Raw genomic sequence first — 20,182 nt, 5'->3', positions numbered from 1 at the left:
GTGTCCCAGGGTCTGTGATCAGCTCGCCCACAGTTCTCTGATTGGTTGATGGTGAGGTGACAGGGCAGCGTCACGGGGTTAACCTTATCAGTCCTTAGGTGCCCGTAGATCTGGGGGCTATGAGCTCAGGGTCATCCAGTAGTTAATTTCTTCCATTTGGTGGTGGTTTTAACGTCTGGAAAACTTGGGAAATGTGCATCAGGTACTGGTATCCAGGTACTTCAAAGAGGAGCTACAGCAAAGGACACAGGGGCAGTATCTGCCCAGGGAGCCCCTGTAGGGTCCTGCTTGGTCCTAGAATGCCCCCTGGGGCATAATCCTTCCCCACCCCAGCAGCACCAGTGCACTAAGTGTGTGAACCTGTGAGTGAGGACCAGCAAGACGCAGCTACTGTGAAAACTGTCTGGCTCTTCCTCCAAAAGCCAAGTGCAGAATCACCACGTGGCCTGGCACCTCCTCTACCCTAAAGGTTGAGCATAGGAACCCAAACGAATACTTCTTCGTGAATGCTCATGGCAGCCTTATTCACAACAGGCAAAAGGAAGAAACAGCCCCAGAGTCCACCCAGGGGAGAAGAGACAGATGGATGTGGTCCAGACACGACGAAACACTGTTGAGCCACAAACAAGAATGAAAGATTGACACGTGCTGCCAGGTGACTGAGTCTCAAAAACACGCACAGTGTAAGAAAGCATGTGGAAGTGTTAGTTGCTCAGTCGTGTCCGACTCTGTGCGACCCCATGGACTGTAGCCTGCCAGGCTCCTCTGTCCCTGGAATTCTCCAGGCAAGAATACTGGAGTGGGTTGCCATTCCCTTCTCCAGGGGATCTTCCTGACCCTGGAATCGAACCCAGGTCTCCTCCATTGTAGGTGGATTCTTTACCGTCTGAGCCACCAGGGAAGCCCAGAGTGTGAGATGTCAGGCCCAAAAGACAACAAGTAACAGGATTCCATTTCTATGAAATATCCATAATAGGTAAATTTGAGGACATTGTTTCCAGAATAAATCTTCTCCCTGAGGATCAGTCTCTTGATCAGGGGTGAGGGATGGGAAGGGGAAAGTAGGGGTCTCAGCACAGTGCCAGCCTGGTGGGCACAGTGCCAGCCTGGTGGACATCAGACCAGTTAATCAGATGGTGGAACCCACTCCCAAGTTCTCTGGGAGGTACAAGGACCCTGCAGGCAGAGCCAGCTGCCTGGGGACCCTGGCTCAGCAGTTAGTCCAAGGAGAAGAGGGGCCAGGGATGCTAGGAACCAGCCTAGGCTCCTCACCCTGAGGATTTCCCAAACTCAGAGGCCCCGACGGCAGGAAGTGAGTAATCACCTCTAGATCTAAGAGTGGCGTCAGCCCCAGGGCCAAGGACAGAGTTAGGAAGCAGCGCTGCCACGCTGACTGGCAACCAAGACCTCCTCCCCACCAAACCCGGGGGCTGACAACCTGCTAGCCCAGCAGGACCAGGCCCTGGTCCACCTCCCAAGACAGTAGGGAGGGAGACAGACAGACAGACAGACAAAGACTGGCTTCCCTGTGCCCGAGCTCCCTCCATTCCTTCTCCATGTTCCTCTCCATTCTCAGCTCTGAAGGCCTTTGCACCAGAAATAGCAAGGATTTCACTCACTCCTTAAATCTGGCAAAGGGGTATGGGAAAGTCCAGTCAAACAAAAGTTGTGGGGAAAACTTCCATATCAAAAAGCTAAATAAAAACAGATGAGTTTGTTTTCTGCTGTGTTTCCACTGTTCTGGAAAGAAAAAAAAATACATATGTGCGTGTAAACTATAAAATACAAATGGCGTTATTTCAATGATTTCACATATGAGCTAAACGCACGATATTTGCACTTCAAGCTGAATGGTATAAAGGTGAATGGTCAAATGCATGCTAATAAACTAAATTTTTAGCTTTCCTTTACCCAGGAGGACAATAAGCAGCTAGTATCACTGGGCGGTAGGCAGTTAGGAGCTGAAGAATGACCACTGGCTGTACCCCTGCTTCCTGCAGGGTTGTGGGGGCCCCTGGATATCAGGGGACAGAGGCAGAACATGTGGGGTTGGGGGGTGGCTACACACTTCCTGGACACACTCTCCAGGGTCCGTTAGGCATGGGCATCAGTGCCAACCAGTCCATGTTACAGGCTCTGTGCATGTTTTGCTCTGAAGCAGAATGTCTGCCTGGGGTGTGGGGCTTCCTTGGTGACTCAGTGGCAGAGAATACACGTGCCAATGCAGGAGCCGCAAGAGACACCGTTTCGATCCTTGGGTTGGGAAGACCCACTGGAGGAGGGCATGGCAACCCACTCCAGTATTTTTGCTTGAAAAATCCTGTGGACAGAGGAGCCATGCTGGCTTCAGTCCACGGGGTCGCAAAGAGTCAGACATGACTGAAGCGACTTAGCACGCAAACATGCATTGCCTGGGACATGCCGAGTGGCTGCTGAGAACAGAGGTTGCTTCTGGTCAAGACTGTAGAGTTCTAGGGAAAATCACAGCCCACTCCTGGAGACAGATGGAAAAGGGTCTACGGGGGATGGGACTGAGAACCTCAGCCCACACACAGGCCTTTGCAGAGACTTTTCCACAACACTGGGTTAGAGGGGCAGACACATATAAACAAACGCGTGCGTGCATGTCATAGCCTGTGCTGTTCTGTTCTATGGGGTCTTTTCTCCACCCCATAGAAAAGGTTAGATTTGGGGGCTTTTGCCCAAAAACTGAGCTGTGTCTTTCTTCCATCAGCAGGAGCTCACAACAGGCCCGCTGTGCGCTAGATGACAAGTAGTGATAAATAAGACCGGAGCCCCTGCCTCGTGGAGTTCATGTCCGGGGAGTGCGAATGAAAACCTCAGAGCTGTGAAAGAAGATGGTCAGGCCCCTGAGTGCAGGCAGGGCACTGTCCCCCCCAGCAGGCACATCAGGGAAAGACCCCATAAGCAGCCCCTAAGAGAAGAGTGGACGTTTCCCAAGGAAGGGCGCTCCAAGCAGAGAGCAATGCAGGTGTGTTTAAGCTGCCATCTGCCACATCCCAGAGGCTTAGGTGACTCCATGATGCTGAAGCTTAGGGTTAGACATGAGCTGGAGAGACCTGGGGTGGGCTCTTACAGAGGGGCCTTGGTTAAATGTGGAGACTTGTCAGGGTCACGCAGGAGGAATGAAGTCCCTCCTCTGTTCACCCTGAAAACAGCCGCTGGCTGGAGCCAGAGTTCAGGCAGGGCTGAGCCCCACTGTGACCCGAGCCAAGCAGATGAGTGAAAAGGGTTATAAGAAGTCAGGGGTGCCAGATTTCACAGGAAGGGTTTCATAAAGTTTTCTCAAAGCAAAAATGAAGTGCTGATTCAAATATAAATGAGTGTGGGTTCTGACTGAGTCTGTGAGAAGTTCATTTTTAAATGGTTCCCCACCCGAGCTCTGCCCCTGGGCAGGGGACTGGCCTCAGTGATAGGCTTGGATCCACTTTTTACCTCTGTACCCCAACACCGAATTAATTCTCGGTGACAGAAGTTTGAGTGAATTAAAAAAAATAGCTTTGCCAGGCCAAGGGAGCTGCAGCAGGCTAATACCCTCAAAACTATGTGTCCCCAACCCCTGGGGGCTTGTGAGGAGTTTCACAGTCAAGGGGCCGGGTTGCTGACAAGGATGAAGGTATGTGCAGGGCCCACATTTCTTCAATCCAGAGATCATCTGGTGATGAAGGATGAGCTGTGACCATCTCTGGAATGAAGAGGGTTTCATCAAGTGGTTAACATCTTCCATCTGGTGGGGGTTTTTGTTCTGCAGAAAAGGCTCAAAGATATATTATGTGTATTCCTTAAGTGGGAATCGGGATCCTGCCCCAAGGCTGCACTATTGTTTCTTGACTGCTCTTCCCTTGTCTCTTCATTCTTTGATTAGCATGTTTGAACCTACCTTTTTGGAACTCAGGGAAGGGGACCTAGAAAGGCTTTTGTGCCCAAGAGCCCCACAGGGTCCTGCTTGGTTTCAGGCTCCTCCCAGCCACGGGAGTATCGATTCATTCACTTCTGCCTATGGGATGTCTGATAAACGAGTGGATGGTTGGGAGGGTGGGTGGCTGGTTGGGAGGGTGGGTGAATGGGTAGATACAAGTGTTGATAAATGGAAAAGTGGGTGATTATTTTACAAGATTTAAAGATTCTTTTGCTAGGGAGAGGCCATACAATGACACTCAGATAGATGAAAAGCAGCATATTTTGTTACTTACAACTCCAAAGGAGAGAAGGCTTCCAGGCAGGGCCACACAGGGGTTGTACCAGGGACATGGAAACAGCAAGCTGGTGCTGTAAGAGAGCTTATGTACAGCAAACAGGATGGGTTAGGCAGCTTTCTCAGGCTCCCTGTGGATTGGTTAATTTGAATAATTTTGCAAGTTCTGGGGTATGGGGTTGCCCATAGGTGTTTGGCACCTGGCCCCAGTGTGATTAGGGCAGGCACAGAGTGGCCTGAAGTGTGAGAGCCCGAGAAAACAAGCGATGGGAGTGTGAACCTAGCTGTTCAAGAAGAACTGACCAGCTCCCAGCCAGGACTTCCAAACCGAGTCAAGATAGCATCCCCTTTCCCCTACCAACAAACTATATTACAGTGGTGGATGGAGATTTCTACAGATGGACGGATGCCTGTTGGAGCTCTCTCAGTCAACAGTATTTACAGCAGCATTGGCACTGGATTCAGGCCTTTGAGGATTTTCCATCCTGTAGATGTAGAACCCTAGAATATGTGAGCTGGAAGGGACCTCACCAAGTCTCTGTCTGTCTGACATCCGGGGGTCTCAAGATACTTTGGATCATCGAAGATCATTTCAACAATTTGATGAAAACTATAGATCTTCTGTCCCAGAAAAAGCACTGTTCTGTATACCAGGTTAGAGGGTGGGTAGACCCTGGGTAGCTCTGTCCACAGAGCCCTGGCCCCACCTGGAAGGTTAGAAGCCTCAGATTAAGGAGTTCCAGCAGGGTAGAACCAGTCACTGTGCAGAGGAGTCACTGAGATACCAGGTTGGGGAAAGGACCACAATCAACCTTATGTGACCAGTTTATAGCCAAGCTAGGTCTAAATCCCAGATCTCCCCATAAACCTTTCCAGAACTTCAATTCCCCATCTCTCTGATGATTGTTTTTGTTCAGTCGCTCAGTGGTGTCCAACTCTTTGCAACCCCAGGGACTGCAGCATGCCAGGCTCCCTGGTCCTTCATTAACTCCTGGAGTTTGCTCAACCTCGTGTCCCTTGAGCCGATAATGCCAACCAACCATCTCATCCTCTGTCGGTCTCTTCTCCTCCTGCCTTCAGCCTTTCCCAGCATCAGGGTCTTTTCCAATGGGTTGCTCTTCACATCAGGTGGCTATCTAATGATCAAGTTGGACTCCACTGCTGGTTTGAAGAGTTGGTAGAGAGAAGTTTCAAGGGAAGGGGAGACAGAAAGTGGGGTTCTGACCCTCTGTCTATCCCCCAGCCCCACCAGGCCCATGTTATCTTCTCTGTTTTAAAAGAAAGGCTTTAAGACTTTTTTCAGAAACATTTGAAGGCCTATGCACTTTCCAGCTTCTAAGCTTCAAGAGTGTTAAGTGCTGTGGATTGTCAGTAAGTCTCCAGGGTGAAGCCAAGAAAGTTAATCAGTGTTAAAGTGAGGGGACACCATAGCCAGACAATCCCTCAAAAATGGCTGAGTCTCAGGAGCACAAAAAACCTTAAGTGTCACCGGGGAAACAGGACCAGGAAAGGTGTTGTATCTCTGAAGATGTTTCTGAGTTTCTACTGCCGTCATTCCTTTGGAAGCATGTGTGTGTGTGTGTGTGTGTGTGTGTGTGTGTGTGTGTGTGTTAGCTGCTCAGTCGTATCTGACTTTTTGTGACCCCGTGGACTGTAGCTGCCAGGCTCCTCTGTCCATGGCATTCTCCAGGCAAGAATACGGAGGTGGGTAGCCATTCCCTTCTCTAGGGGATCTTTCTGACCCAGGGATCAAATCCATATCTCCTGCATTCCATACATGGCATTAAAAAAAAAATCAGAACTCCCCTGCCTCCCTGGTCAAACTCTGCTTCTACCTTCTGTGTAAATGCCCACTGTTTATACCTAAACTCGGACACAAAACAACCACCTAGGGAAAACAAATCATGATTTATTGCTATAAGCATGCTATTTAGAAAAATGTGTTCGTTGCGGAGTATGTCAGCTACCTACCTCAACACCAGAAAGAAGAAAGCCACTATTTCAAGGGTCACCTGCTAGGTACCTGAATTTCACATCCATAGTTTCATTTAATTGAGGGAAGGAATGGGAAAGTGGGTAAGAACAGACTTTGGAGCCACACTGCCTGGGTTCCTGGGAGGATTAGCTGAGTGAATGCATTTATGTCTTTACAAAGCGTCTGCCGCGGTAAAAGTCAATACGTGTCAGGACTGTTCCTAATCCTCACCACACCCCCTCTGAGTGTTGTCACCGTCAGCTCCTTTTCAGAGTTCAGAGAGGTTAAGTCACTGGCCCGGGGCTTTTCGCTAGGGAAGCGGCGCTGAAAACCCCGGGCTGACTCGGAGCCCAGAACATGTTTGCCAACCGGAGCCTCTCAAGGGCAGCCTGTCTATACAATAGAACACTCCGCGGACTAACTTGGAAGGCTTCCACGCGGCTCGCCCAGCTCCCCTGGCTCAGACGCCAGGAGGAGTCCTGGGCAGCTGCAGCCACCCTGCCTGGCCTCTGCAGGTCTGGGTTCTAGAAACCGTAGCCAGCCCGGCTAGGGAGGGCGCTGGGCAGAAGCTGGAGTGCTGGGCTAGCCTGGAGGTGGAGGGAGGAAGTGCCTAGGAGGGCGATGACATCACGACCCAGCCCTTGAAAGATGAGCTGTTCCCGCTGCCACTCCAGCTCCTGTCCGGAGGCTCCTAGGAGGACTGGGGACCTGGGGCGGGCTCGCTGGACCAGGGAGCCACGGAGGTGCCCTCGATTACGCTCCGGACAAGGTGGGTGCTGGGCAGGGGCTGGACGGGCAGACCCAGCACAGAGGGAGGGCGGGCAGATGGGTGACACACCCGGGGGCTGATCCCCAGGCTGGGAGAGAGATTTTGTTCGGCTCCTGGGGAGCTTGGGAAAGTTCCCTTCCTTCCCTACAAGCAACAAGAAGGGTTCCCAAGAGAAATTTTCTTGTTTTGTTCTAGGTGTGTCTTCTTCCTGAACTGAGGAGACAGGCAGGCAGGCGTGTGTTTGTGTGAGAGATTTAGTGATCTGATTTTATAGGCTCCGGGTGGATTCCTGCACTAAAGCAGGGAGAAGCAAGCCAGGTGCAGTGAGAAAGGTGTGGCGTTTAGACTCCAGAATCTGGCTTTGCACTCATAGCCCTGCCGCTCGTTGGCCCTGTGTGACCCTGGACAAGTTACTTAACCTCTCTGAGCCTCAGTTTCTCATCTGTAAAGTACCCTGCTCACCTACTTCCCGGGATGGCTAGAGTTATTCAGAGCGCAGACAGAAGGGGCTGTAAACTTTAGCTGATTTGCATTTGAGGTGGCTATGATGATGATTCAGACAAGCTTCTCATCCCTCCTATCTGGTCCTGGGTAGCTAGGACGGAGGGATAAAACAGTACCTTGGTTCAGAGCATTAGCTCTGCATCCAGACCTAGTTGGCACCAAGTTCTGCTCTCATCCCCTGGGTAACGTGTTTGCATCCATTTTTTTCTAGTTTCCTGAGCCAGAGAGCTGACCTGGCAGGGTGGTGGCAAAGAGAGAAATAGGCTGATGAAGTGAAGTGTCGCATATGCAGTGCTGCTGCTAAGTCGCTTCAGTCGTGTCCGACTCTGTGCGACCCCATAGACGGCAGCCCACCAGGCTCCGCCGTCCCTGGGATTCTCCAGGCAAGAATACTGGAGTGGGTTGCCATTTCCTTCTCCAATGCATGAAAGGGAAAAGTGAAAGTGAAGTCGCTCAGTCGTGTCTGACGCTTAGCGACCCCATGGACTGTAGCCTACCAGGCTCCTCCATCCATGGGATTTTCAAGGCAAGAGTACTGGAGTGGGGTGCCATTGCCTTCTCCTACGCATATGCAGTAGGTGCTCAATAAATCGTAGCTGTTATCAGAGCTGCCAAGGGCAGGTAGTTTTACCAGCCTGGGTTAGGGTGGGAGGTGGGTGTTGCTCTCCCAGGGGCAGGTTAGAACGTGCCTCCCTGAGTCAGGCTCCCTGAGTCAGGCTCCCTGAGTCTCCCACCAACCACAGGAAGTGGGAGCTCAGCCCAGGTATGAGCTGTTGAGGGGGTGGGGGGCAGGACCAACCCCGCCCCATATTCCTCCTCTCAGCAAGGGAAGGGCTTGGCTGGCTGGGGGTAGAGTGAGCAACCCCACAGGTCGCTGGGGTCCTGTGTTCTGTGTCCTTCTGGGCCCTGGCAGTAGTGAGAGTGGTGGGGATATTCCACAACAGGAGACCCAAAAGCTTGAAGGGAGCGTTTATTGTTTTTCTCCTGCTCAGAACAGGAGCCAAACAGGGGTTGGAGCCAGGAGAAGGGGTTTTGAAAACATTGCAAATGCAGACTCCGTGCTGGCCCCACAGGCAGTACCACAGGGTCTCATCCCAGCTCTGCCCTGAACTCACAAAACCCCTGAAGTTATGGGCTCCGGGATCCTCATGGGACAGATGAGGAAACAGCCTCCAAGTCAGGACGTAACCCAGCAAAGCCCTTCACTTAGGGTCTGGGAGGTCCTCAACCTCTTGGTGACTCAAGTCTATCACTTGTAAGCAAGGGGATGTTCCGATGATTGGCTGGTGGTGAGACATAAGGACTTGGGATTAGACAGAATTGGGGAGATGCTGTCCCATGGCATCAAGCAGGGGAAACAGCTGTGCCACATGGTCTCTGCTAACACAGTGATTCTGTCTCGATAAAAAGTTCAGAGGGGGTCCAAGGGTAAGACTAAAGGCTCTGCTTCTGACCTGTGCCACCTCAGGGTCAGAGAGGGTGCACCTAGGGCACAGGAGAGGGGCCTGCAGACCCAGTAGGGGATTCTGGTTTTCAATATGAAAGCAGGGATCGTATTCTGTCCCATTCACAGCCACCTCGCTTGCTCTTAAACCATGCCTAGTATAAAGCGGATGCCAGTCAGTATTTGCTGAATGACTAAATAGTGGATGCATGGATGAACGGATGGATGGATAAATGAATAAGTGAATACTGATCACTTGGCAAACACTGCAAGTATACAGCATGTTACTAAGTTAAAGAAGCCAATCTGAAAAAGCTACATACTGTAGGATTCCTATTACATAACATTCTGGAAAAGGCAAAACTATGAAGACAGTGAAAAGATCAGTGTTTGGAGGGAGGGATGAACACACAGCACAGAGGATTTTTACGGCAGTGAAACTACTCTGCATGAAATTATGGTGGTTTGGGTCTTCCCTGGTGGTTCAGTGGTTAAAACTCCATGCCTCCATTGCTGGATGCATGGGTTCAGTACCTGGCTGAGGCATTAATGCCCTGTATGCCACACAGCACACAGCACACTATGACGGTGGATACATGTCATGATACATTTGTCCAAATCCATAGAATGTACACCACCGAGCGAGAACCCTAATGTAAACCACAGACTGGGTGACACCATGCATCAGTGTGGGTTTGTTGGTTGTAAGGACACAGCACTCCGGGTGCAGGATGTTAATTTGTGTACATGTGGAGCGGGAGGTACAGTATTTGGAAACTCGGTACTTTCTGCTCAATTTTTCTGTGAACTTAAAACTGCCCTAAAAATAAAGTCTATTTAAATTTTTTTTTAAACACACACAACAAGACTGTGTTTTGAAGATTCAGAAGGCACTTAGGGTATCCCAGTGCCATGAGTCTAATGAGCAGAACTTCCTAAGTCTTGGTACTAAGACAGTGCATCACTTCTGATGCCCACCTAACCCAGGAGTCCCCTGAACTCTGAGTAACCTTCTTAGTGCACATGCTTCCAGGAATGGGAAGCTCACTACTTTTTAAGTCTGCCTGCTTCGTCTTGGGAGGATTATAGTGTTAAAAAGTCCTTCCTCGCTCAGACTGAAGCTAAATCCCTCTTCCACTGACCACTGGCCCACTTTCTATCTCTTGGAGTTGGACTGTATAATTCTTATCCTATGGGTCCTCCCTGAGTGAAACATCTACAGCTCCTTAATCAAAACACACTTTTCAGAGCAAACCCAAGGAGTAAGGTGTTCCTTTGACTCTGGGATCTCTAGGGTTCTGGAGGCTAGAAAAATGTGAACCCCCTCTAGGAAAAAAAAAAATCATCACTGCACAAAGCAGGGTGGAATAAGCATGGGCTCTGGGTTCAAATTCTGACTGTTTCCTGCTGGAGAAGTTCTCTGAGCCTCAGTTTTCTCATCTGTACAATGGGGATAGTCACTTTTACTTCTGAGGACCAAGGTGGTTTAGCTCGGAGGGTGCTGATGCAGTGCAAGTGGGGTTGGGGGACAGGCTCACTGCAGGTGCCCACCTAGTGGAGGGACAGCCTTTAGGACCACCAGGGTGTTGGCTGCCCTGCAGTGGAGTCACTGCAGCTTGAGGGTTCTCAGGGAACAGGCACCCCGCAATGCACACCCAACTCCATATTCCTAGGCAGTGCATCTGTGGGTGGCGACAGCTGGATCCCTGTCAGTCTTCCCTTGAGGGCTTAAAATTCGGGTTTCTACTCCACACACCCCAGCACCACTGGGCCCCCTCTGATCTCTGTGGCCAGTGGAGCACCGGGGTGGAGGGGTGGTCATAGAGAATTGGCTTCCTGACCCCGATCCAAACTCGCTAGCTGGCTGAGCCTCCTCATTGAGGTCACTTTGCTTCTCTGAGCCTCAGGAAAGGAGCAGCGCCTGTGCTGGACACCCCGTGGGGCTGTAAACATAGAGGGCCAGGCATTGGGCAGCCCCGGGGCCTCTGCGACTATTGCTGTGCTGATGTGTACCTGTGACATCACGTCTCCTCCTCTCTCCTTCGGGTCCCCAGGTGACCACACTCCAGGGTGGGTGTGGCCTGACCGGGAAAGACCAGCCATGGACCACACTGTCCTAGCAAAGGGCTTTCTGGGGAAGCAAACTCAAGGGGAACTTGGGCCCTGTCCCTGCCCCAGGCCCCAAAGCCACCAACCCCAGACCCGTCCTCTTAATCCCCATGGCTGAGATTCAGGGTCCCCAAACCCTATAACTGGGGTTCCATCACTGTCCCTCCCATCTCATCTCAGGAATTGACAGACACACTCTCCCTAAGAACTCGGGGCCCCAGACAGCTTCCAGCCTAGCTCCCCTACACTGGGATTTGGGCTCAGGAAACACCGTGCAGTGTCCTGCCTCCCCCACCCAACTGGAAGCCCCTCCTGGGAAAAGACTGACACAGCCCAGGGCGTGGCACCCACTGGGAATACCTGCACGGCAGGGGTGCCACCCTGACTGCAGAGGGAGGCTTCCTGGGGTCTTTCCAGAGCCTCCAAGATTGCACCTTCCAGCCACATTTGATGAAATTAATCCCAGCAAATAATTCAAGAAAAGGAAAGGCATGTTATAGGGAAAAATTAGTTGATCAGTTAAACCAGTTCAGTTTTAAAGTATGGCTAACAACTTGGTGGTAATATGATTGTGAAGCTTTGTAACTGTGTATATGCTTAAAATATAAAAATTAGGAAATAATCTGGAACAAAAATTTCTTATGACTTCAACTAAATCTGAAAATGGGAAAAGAAAAAGAAGGGAGAAGGAAAAGTGTGCTAAAGATGTTTTAAATTGAAGTATTGTTGATTTTGGAGAAGGAAACGGCAACCCACTCCAGTATTCTTGCCTGGGAAATCTCATGGACAGAGGAGCCTGGGGTGCTACAGTCCATGGGGTTTCAAAGAATCGGACACGATTGAGTGACTAAACCATCACCACCACCACCATGGTTGATTTACACTAAAGATTTTATCTTTGCTGGAAAAAAGAGTTACTTTTCTACTATTAATGCTAACAGATGAATACAAGATTTAATATATTTGTTAAAAATTTAAAGATAATCATTAGAAGAACTGAAGAGTATATATATAATTATATATTATATTTGTAATATATTATTATAAATTATGATAAGTTAATGATAATTATGTTACTTTGTACTCAACAGAGTCAATACATTCTAAGGAATGTTGATTGAAATTGACTATGTTCTAGGCCCTAAAGAAAAGTTTAATATCGCTCTCTTACAGGCTGCATTACTTGACGATACTGTGGAAATTAACATTAACTATAGATTGAAGCACAGCAAATCGCTGGAAATTTTACAAAACACTCTTCCTCAGAACTCTTCTATCAGAGAGCATCAAAAGTGAAGTTACAGATCTTTGAGAAGTGACCAGTTGTCAGAACATGGTTAATCAAATTTATGGGATGCAGCCAAAACCATACTCATAGGAAAATTCGTGTTAAAATAGTTATTATTATAAAGGTTATCATATTATTTTTATCCATAAACAGTAGAGATTGCAAGTCAATGAATAAAATGTTCAGTTCAAGAAGTTAGATAGACCCAAAAAAAAGTAGAAGAAAGAAAAAGAAGTAGGAGAAAAAATAATGGTGACAAAACAAGATGATTAATTAGAAAGGGAGAAAACATTAATAACAGTATCTCATCTAAGGGAAAACCAAAACCTGGCTCTATGAAAATAAGAGAGGAGAAGGAAATACAGGAAGTGATTTGTGCTATGTGGAGAATTCTAAGTTGAGGGAGTGATGAGCGGTCACTTCACTGATGGTCAAGAGTGGCCCTTCTCTGGCCATGGTCTTTGCGACACTGTGGACTCTACAGTCAGTGGAATTCTCCAGGCCAGAATACTGGAATGGGTAGCCTTTCCCTTCTCCAGGGGATCTTCCCAACCCAGGGGTTGAAGCCAGGTCTCCTGCATTGCAGGCAGATTCTTTACCAGCTGAGCCACAAGGGAAGCCCAAAACTGGGATATGTCATATAAAAAAACTTAGATTGCCAGCTTCTTTAGAAATGCAGATGTCACTGGCAAGGCTGAACTTGAAACCCCCACCTGGCCACACTCAGCTCTTTAGGTAAGACTTGACCCTCCAGGTGCCTGCTGCTCACCCAGCGCAAGCATCTGCGCTTACCTCCAGTACTCCCACCTTAACAGTCCCCTGTGGGTGTTTGAATTCAAGGCTCTGCTTTGCACCTTGGGGAGTATAGGCCTAGTGAAGGCCACCGGGGTAGAACTGAGCTATTTATAATGTGGTGAAAGAACTCTCAGAGCAGATTTACGAGGGCCTGTGCTCCCCCCGCCACATCCACTCCCCACAGGCTCACTGAAAAGAAAACCCATGTAAGGGAAAGCAAAGGCAGGGCTCTCCCCACACCAGCCTCCAAGCGTTGCGCTATGAAACGGGCCTGTGATACAGCTGCCAAGAGACTTAGAGATGGGGCACTTCCCAGGCTTAAACTGTGGAGCTGAAACCGTATTGGAGGGCTTGACCCTTCCCAGTAGAGAGGGGACAAAGCTGGTGTGAAACCGAGGAAAATCTGAGCTACCCAGGATCCTCTGCACATCAGCTCTCCAGTTCTCTGAGCTTTCGTTCATCCCGTTCCCATGCCTACAATGCTTTTCCACACCTTCTTTGAGCTTCTTCGTCTGCCTTATTCCTACTCAGCCTTTAAGATGAAGGGGTCCTTCCTTCCAGGAAGTCTTCTACACCCTTCCCAGAGGGCTAGGTCTCTCCTCGGTGCCCCCACAAAGGCCTTTGGCCCCTTAGTGACAGCACCAGTCATGCTGCGTTGGAGCCGTCTGTGTGTCTGTCTCTCCTGCAGTTCATGAGCCCCTCAAAGGCCAGGGCCTCAACTTAGCCACATGTCTATCTCCAGCCCCGACTTCAGCGCCACAGAGCGTCAGGCTGCAGCGTGCACGGAGGCCCGAAGCGCCCTCCTGGCTGTACCCTGTCACTGTGGGCAGGGGTCAAGTTCTCTCCCAGGAGGGTCCGGACCTGTAAAGTGAAGGGCATGTCTGAATGGGGAAGGACAGGTGGTGGGCTAGACAAGGCTGGAGCCCAGATCGGGGGAGTGACCCCCAACCCAGGCACCATGGCCACCATACCTCTGACAAAGCTGCCCCCATCCAGGAGTGGAGGCAACATTCTCTGAGGGGACAGAGATGCTCAGGGGCTTGCTGGCCTGAGTGCACCCACCTTGTGCTTGGGGCCAGGTCTGGTTCCCCCTCAAGGACACCATGCTTCCCCGGGCAGGCCAAGATGTCAGGGCGGGAATCAGGAGGTGCGTTCTGGCCAGCCGGCGAGGAGACCAGCTCTGCCTTGATTGGGGGTGGGGGAGAGGCAGGGAGAGAAGATGCGGAAAGAGGGGCAGGGGCTGGACACTCTGCGGGAAGCTTGGGCCCTGGACCAGGTGCTTCCCACTCTAGGGCATCATCTCCAAACCCCAGCTGGGTGCTGAGTGCCCTGAACTGGAGCACCTTGCATGTCCCCAGCAGTGGACATGTGTGTTTACCGCGAAAATAAATCACAGTCGTGGGGACTTTCCTTGCAAGTGGCCTGGGGAATTTCTTTTGAGAGTGCGTGGATTGTGGTGGCTGGGACTGAGGGGGTGGGCGTGGGCCCCTAGGAGAGTCACCGCACAAAACACTCCCAGGTCTGGGGGACCTCGGGGGCAACGGTTACTCCAAGGCGGGGAAGGGAGCCAAGCGTTAATGAGATCCAGAACTCATCCCACTGGGTCCTCGCCACCACCTGCAAGCAGGACATAATGTCCCCAGTCGTACAAATGGGGGGACCCAGGCCCAGAGAGGGGGGCCACTGGCTCAATCACATTCTTGGTAAGTGTCAGAGCTGAGATCTGGATGCCCCCAGATGGATGCTACCTTCCAGCCTCTTTCGTTTACTGCTGGTTTGTCTCGAAGGCCAGAGCTGGATGCTCGGGGGGGGGGGGGTGAGGACAGGTGACCAGATAACCCAGAGGTGCGGAGAGGGGGAAAGTGGCAGGCAGCATGCAAAGGAAGGGTTTCCCACAGCAGCAAACACATCCAACCCAACAGAGGAGCATCTCCAGACTCAGGAGAGAAGGGGGCTGCAACAGTAAATGGTCTTCCTCCAGGGAAGGCAGCAGAGAGCCAAGCCGAATGAGAAAGGGCTCAGGGAATACGCCCTCCTTGCCGCCGTCGTGAAAAAGTCACGCAAAGACGAAACCTGGGTGACAGAGACATGGGTCAGAAGGAGGAACAGAGGCTGGGGAAGGGTGGTTTGGTTCCCTGGGACCCCAAACGCAAAGAATCAGCTTGAATTCTGTGACAGTAAGTGGCTTTTGGTGGAGCAAGAAAATCCCACCTCCTCCAGAGTTTCCCTCAGTCACTCCCCATTCAGGTGTTCTTTCCTGGGTTCTTAGAAGCCCGTGGTTCCACTTGCTTGATACTGACCAGGGTTCCTGGCGCTCCCCAATCAATAGGAATTGACTAGTGGCCAGACAAGAAATTCAGGCGAGGCTTTATAGGGGTCCCTGAGGCAGCAGGGGAGAGCTAGAACAGATAACAGTTTCCCTTGCTTGCTCCTCGAGGCGAGGTGAGCTGGTTCCTTATACAGGATAAGGGTGGGAACGTGTCCAGGGATGGCTTAGGTGTTTTGCCCATTCCTTTGGGGGAGGCATGCATAGTACCCTGCTTTTGCTCCTGACACCCTGTTTTTACCCTGGACTTTTCAGAACTGTCAGTTGGGTTTTTTTGCTCTTTTTATATTTTCTTATCTGAAATCTGCGCCAACTGCACACAGCTATTTTTAATCCCTTTTAGTTTCTTTGTATTTTGTAGCTAGGGGAGATGTAGTCTGTTCTGATGCAAGCATTGCAGCCCTTCAGCAAAGGATCCCGAGTCCCAGGCTGTCTCATGCTCAGGACTGGTGGTTGGGTAAGACGGGAAATCATTGTAGGAACAGCTCATAAATACACGAACCATTTCATTCTAAATGAAAACCTGATTGCGCATTGATTTACCAGTTTTCGTGTAAGCAGAGTCTTTTCTTTGAGCTTGAGCTGGCTGATTATCTCTTATACAAGCTAACTCATCACTCATTCTCTATTTTGAAAAAACAAATAGAAGAGAAAACTTAGCTTATTTAAATAATTTTCTTCCAAGAGGAATCAATGTTCTTCATAGAAAATGTGAAGGCTACTACAAAGAACGAAGGAAACACAAAGGAAACCTAGCATTCCATTGCTCAAAGGCAATAATGACTAATTATTAGTCGGGCGTGTGTGCATGCTCTGTCGTGTCTGACTCTTTACAACCCCACAGATTGTAGCCCACCATCTCCTCTGTCCACGGGATTATCCCAGCAGGAATACTGGAGTGGGTTGCCGTTTTCTCCTCTAGGGGACCTTCCTGACTCAGGGATCAAACCTGAAGTCTCGTGCAGCTCCTGCATTGGCAGGCGAATTCTTTACCACTGAGCCACCTGGGAAGCCCGGTGATCAGTAGTAATAATTTGGTATTCTGCCTTCCAGATGTTTTTCCTGCTGTGTTATACATATGATTTAGTGCCCAGCTCTTTCCCCACCTGACATTCTCTCAGAAGTGTTCTCTCTCTTTTGGTGAACTCTTTGGAGCATCACTGTTCACGTGTTTAATCAGTCTCCTAGTCCGAAAAATTTTTGCTTGTTTCTAATTTCCCTAATCCAAGAATGGGAGGCTTTTCCTGTCCTCTTGATTGTTTTCAGAAAAAACAAGCAAAAGGCAAAGGGTATTTTTTTAGGTTCTTGATTTGCTTCACTGAATTATCCCCAAATCCAATTTTCTGGAGGCAGGTTTGAGAGCCTGTCAACCCTCTGTATCCAGAGAAGACATAGAAGCTCTCATCTGCCTGCCTCCCTCCGTCAGCGTGTGACTGGCCCACTAAACATCTGCAAACCAGATGGTTTTATTGTTGCCTCAGCTCCGAGGGTTCCTGAGGAATCAGGGCCAGGCAGCCAGGAGCTGGGGACGGTGGACAGCATAGTGTCTCACTCTTACAAGAGTAATCCCTGATTGAGTGCCCGCGTGGGTGCCAAGTCACTTCAATCGTGTCCAACTCTTTGCGACCCCATGACCTATAGTCTGCTAGGCCCCTCTGTCTGTGGGATTCTCCAGGCAAGAATACTGGAGTGGGTTGCCATGCCCTCCTCCAGGGGCTCTTCCCAACCCAGGGATCGAACCTGTGGCTCCTGCATTGCAGGATCACTGAGCCACCAGGGAAGCCCAATTGAGTGCCTGCAAATCATCAATCCCATGTCACCAATAAGGAGACCGAGGCTCCTAGAGGTCCAGGACCGAGCAGTGAGAAGAGGCACGAAAAACTGTGGTCCCACGTCTCCCTCCTGGCCGGGCTTTGAGTGGAGTGTGCCGGAGGGTGAGCATCTTGGGCATGGCCTCCCCCGGCCCAGGCTCCCCGTGGGCCAGGCAGGGTATCTCCCAGGCTCTTCCTTCTGCTTCCCGAACTGTGACATACGCGGGGACTAGGCGAGCTCATGCATGTCAGAAATGCTCCTCCATCCCGAATCAAAGAGTTGGAATTTTCCAGCTGCTTTAGCACTAGGAATGATGAGCCCTGGTGGCCTGAGCCCACAAGCAGTGTCTGTGGGAATGTCAGGGCCCTGGACCAGGGCACACAGCCCCTGGTGCCAGCTGAGCTGCAAACTACAGTTCCTCTGCAGGGTTATAGGAGGGAGATACCTGTCCCCTCAGCCCCCAGCTACTTCTCCCCCTGCCTCCCACTAGGAGGCCACCTAGTGAGGGTAGACAGAGGTTGGGTGATCGAGGCCAAACCTTGCTTCACAGCTGGGTGGCTTTGGGGGGATTAGTAACCTCTCTTCCAGGTAGCTCAGTGGGAAAGAATCCACCTGCCCAATACAGGAGACGCGGGTTCGATTCCTGGTTGAGAAGATCTCCTGGAGAAGGAAATGGCAACCCACTCCAGTATTCTTGCCTGGAAAACTCCAAGAACAGAGGAGCCTGGCTGGCTACAGTTTATGGGGTCGCAAAAGAGTTGGACACGACTTAGAGACTAAACAGCAACACCGACCTCTCTGAAGTTCATTTTCACCCTGAAGTTGGACGGTGTCACACCCAAAGTAACACTCCTATAGTGTTCTTGGAGAATTAAGGGAGGTCAGGTCTGTGAATCTACTGCCAGTGGGCAATTCCAGTACCTTCATATCATACAAATTTAATATATGTGTCTCTGTACACACTGCTATATTTAAAATGGATACCCAACAAGGATCTACTGCATAGCACATGGAACTCTGCTCGATGTCATGTGGCAGCCTAGATGGGAGGGGAGTTTGGGGGAGAACAGATACATGCATATAGGACTGAGTTCCTTTCCTGAAACTATCACAGTGTTGTTAATCAGCTATACTCCAATACAAACTAAAAAGCTAAATAATAATAATATATATGTCTCAAACCGAAAAGGCTGAGGGGCAGGGAAGCCATGGGGTTAGATGGGACAACCACATGTAGTCCCTAGGGCTAAATTCATAGAATTTAAGGAAGCTTGGTCCAAATACACCAAAAACACTGCCCAGACTTTACTTGAATTCTTCCAGTGACAGGGAGCTCACTACTGCTAATAGTAATACAATTCAGCAAACATTCAAAAGCAATCATGCTACTAGAACTTCAAATTCAGAGAAGCAAAGACTCTGTTCTGTGCTTGAGTGACTGACAATGTGGCAACCAAGACATGTGTAAAAAGAAAGAAAATTGCAGTGTGTGTGCACATAAGGAAATGAAAGTCGCTCAGTCGTGTCTGACTCCTTGCCATCCCATGGACTACACTCCATGGAATTCTCCAGACCAGACTACTGGTGTGGGTTGCCATTTCCTTCTCCAGGGGATCTTCCCCACCCAGGGATCAAACCCATGTCTCTTGTGTCTCCTGCATTGCAGGCGGATTCTTTACCACTGAGCCATCTGGGAAGCCACTGTTAATGTAGAGTTGGACCAAAAAAAAGTCTCTAAATGGCAAGATTCTTCTAGCTTGAAAATTCCACGGTCCTGACACACCTGGGGTACTTGGAAGTTTACGAAGTACTTTTGCATCTAAATCCCTTAGTTAAAATCCTACCCCATCCCTGTCCACTTACTAGCTGATAAACCTGGCCAAGGCCATTTACCTAAACTTGCACAAGTCCCTCTCTGGAATCTGAGCCTGTTTCATTGTTTATCAAGATGAGGACAAGGCTGTGAGCCCCACCCTCCTTACAGGACTGAGGCAGACACTTCTGCACTGCGTCTCAGGCCAGGCTCTGAGGCTGAATGCTGCTGAGGCTATTTCCTCGCCTGCAAGATGAGGCTAGCAATGTCTGTCTAGAGCTGTTGCAAGGACTGAGCCAGCTGATATTTGTTAAGTGCTCAGAAGAGAGCTGGCATACGGCAGATGGTACATGCATTGCTGTCAACAACATCATCATCATCATTATTCATCCTTCTACAATCCTTCTTGATCACCAGCCCTGGGCCCTACGTATGGGGATTTCTCTGTAAGATACTTAAAAATGTGTGCAAACAAAATTAAAGTTGTAGGCACTTTACACATTGTGGCCAGTCTTCACAACACCCTTTTCTGGGGCAGTTATGCCTATTGGGGCTTCTCTTGTGATTCAGCAGTAAAAAATCCGCCTGCCCATGAAACCCACTCTAGTATTCTTGCCTGGGCAATCCCATGGACAGAGGACCCTGGTGGGGGTGGGCTACAGTCCATGGGGTTGCAAAAGAACCAGACAAGACTGAGCATTGTTGTTTATGACAACGACAGGCCCATTTTACCAACAGGCTACATCGCCTGCCTCAGGTCATCCAGCCAGACAAAAACCAAGACACGTCCCAGGTTTGCCCGGCTCCTGTGTCCAGGCATGATGTGAGTACCTAAGTGAGGGACGTGGGGCTGACATTTCCCATCCTCTCCACTTCTCCATTCTTGGGGGATGCCAGGCCCAGTCCTCTGCAGATCACCCTTTCCATTCTTTTCTAAAGAAGGTATAACACAAACAGAACCCGGAGCTCTGGAATTCTGAAGGTTGACTCCCTGGATTCCAAGGGGATCAGCCTCCTGCTGTGGAATCTGGCAGCGGGTAGCAGTCACATGGCTGGGGAAGGCTTTTTTTATTTGAAGTATAATTGATGTACAATGTTGTGTTGCTTTCAGCCGCACAGCAAAGTGATTTA

At 50.0% G+C, this 20,182-nt stretch overlaps 1 protein-coding gene across 1 annotated transcript in view; it reads left to right on the top strand.

Moving 5' to 3' along the window:
* Positions 1–6,467: 6,467 nt before the first annotated feature.
* The window catches only part of BDKRB2 (bradykinin receptor B2), a 29,681-nt gene continuing 15,966 nt past the window's right edge, over positions 6,468–20,182 (top strand). Inside the window, exon 1 of the mRNA XM_081546710.1 lies at positions 6,468–6,960. The gene's annotated coding sequence lies outside the window, so the exon portion shown is untranslated. The remainder of the gene's footprint in view (positions 6,961–20,182) is intronic.

This window comes from Giraffa tippelskirchi, chromosome 12, assembly GCF_054371585.1.
Source record: "Giraffa tippelskirchi isolate mGirTip1 chromosome 12, T2T-mGirTip1v1.2.pri, whole genome shotgun sequence".
Classification (NCBI taxonomy): Eukaryota; Metazoa; Chordata; class Mammalia; order Artiodactyla; family Giraffidae; genus Giraffa; species Giraffa tippelskirchi.
This window is presented reverse-complemented; position numbering and strand designations above follow the sequence as displayed.